The 1,737-nt window shown below is 54.2% G+C and overlaps 2 protein-coding genes across 2 annotated transcripts in view; one reads left to right on the plus strand and one right to left on the minus strand.

Moving 5' to 3' along the window:
• Positions 1-1,737, plus strand: part of LOC113214340 (trimeric intracellular cation channel type 1B.1) — a 26,500-nt gene that overhangs the window by 16,789 nt on the left and 7,974 nt on the right. The window lies entirely within an intron of this gene.
• Positions 1-1,737, minus strand: part of LOC113214476 (endoplasmic reticulum metallopeptidase 1) — a 16,213-nt gene that overhangs the window by 13,600 nt on the left and 876 nt on the right. The window lies entirely within an intron of this gene.

Below are 1,737 nucleotides of genomic sequence, written 5' to 3' on the forward strand. Positions count from 1 at the left end.
GCCTAAGATGGCGGCGGGCTACTCTGGCCACTCAGGCCCCCTTTCCACCAACACCCCGGGGCGAAAAATAAAAATATTTCATGTTGAACTTTTGGAGTATATTTTCACAGTATGCTGTGTAGAAACACTCGGGAATTCAAACAGTATTAATATCTTAGTGAAAATAATTATGTTCAAGTGTCAGCAGGCACGAAAAGTTAGCGTGTTTGGGTTTTCAGGGTGGTACGCCCTCCAGCGTCCCTCTGGTTCCGCCCCGCAAAATCGGGCACCGGATGTCCCTATCTGTTTGAAGATCTCAACTGGTTGTCTCTGGCCGTCACGGCCCCAAAAGAAAAAGGACCCCCCTCTCCTCGCTCTCCTCCCACTTCACACCCTCTTAGCCTGACCCAATCCTTCAGCAGCAGCAGCCCCACTGCTCCTGCACATCGTACTGCAGTGCAGTGCAGACTGAGCCTGAAAGCACACCTCATCAGCTGTTTCATCCCCCACCCCCCTCCTAGAGTGGACGGGACTGACGAGAAGCAGGCCGCGACGTCCAGGACCTCGCAATATTTCGTGAAACACCTCGGTTTGATGTATAAAGTTCTGATGCATCACATAGAATCCCGTAATGTCTGGTTGACAGAACCGCCGACCTGCTGCCGCTCGCTTCAAAGTGGTCGCGAAATCGATAATGGTTTCCCATCCCGTAGTTGGGAGAACCCGGAGCACTTCTGGAGCTGCAGACCAGATCATCCCACCCGAGGGGCAAAGGGGCACCCGCAAAGGGGCGTCTCGAAGGGCGGGCACTTTCAGCAAAAGTAGTCCGATGGGGATGGGTGGGCAACAGAGATGTTCCGCTGAAAAATAGCTGGTAGAACCTTTTCTTCCCCCGCTATCGGCCTAGTGGCGTCTTCGCGCCATTTCTTACACCATTTGTACGACATTTCGCCTGAGAAAGTAGTCAACAGAACAGCATTCGCCCGTCCCATATCACCTATCTTGGTTGCCGGGTCTGCCGGTGCCTGCCAGGTGGCTGATTAACCCCGCCCATTTCTGTACTTGGACTGTGCCGCACGCACGAGTGCGGGCGGGCTTGCCTATCGCCCCTGTCCACGGCGCCTTACGGGCCGGGCGAGTAGGCAACCCGCCCGTACTCGTGCGTGCGGTACAGTCTAACTACGGAAGTGCGCGGGGTTAATCAGCCATACCTGATATTATATTGGCCCTATCTTACGTGTAGACAGTTCGGTCCCACGTTTTTGATTTCGTGTCCTTGACTTTTTTACACCTTTGCTATCGCGCTTAAAATCGTTCGCCAGCTTCCGGCGCCAGTAGAGTTTTGTTTGTTTGCGTGACCACAGCAGTCGCTTCGCTCACGGGCAACGCAACCGGGTCGGTCTCGATAATTCGATCCGCAATAACTGCGGCAACGGGGAACATGAAAGGTCTACTGTATAACTGTAGGGATGCGTGCAGCGCGTTTCGTGTTTATTAGTAGCGAATCTTGTTGTCCCCTACCAAAAGCGAATCATGGGGAAATGTACGTACTTGGCGGCCAACGATCACTTTCTTACTGTAACGCATGTACGTCGTGCTGTCCGGGGCCATAACGCGCCGTGGTCAGAGACGATCACCCGTACCCAACCCGAAAGCCACTTCATGGCCACCAGTCACCTCTTCCCTGGAGTGCTACGTCGTCTCAGTCTGAGATCCCTGGCATGGGGCAGGTAGAGGGAAGCCCCTTTCACCCCCCCC

The sequence above is a fragment of the Frankliniella occidentalis genome, unplaced genomic scaffold, assembly GCF_000697945.3.
Source record: "Frankliniella occidentalis isolate FOCC.00 unplaced genomic scaffold, Focc_3.1 Scaffold381, whole genome shotgun sequence".
NCBI lineage: Eukaryota > Metazoa > Arthropoda > Insecta > Thysanoptera > Thripidae > Frankliniella > Frankliniella occidentalis.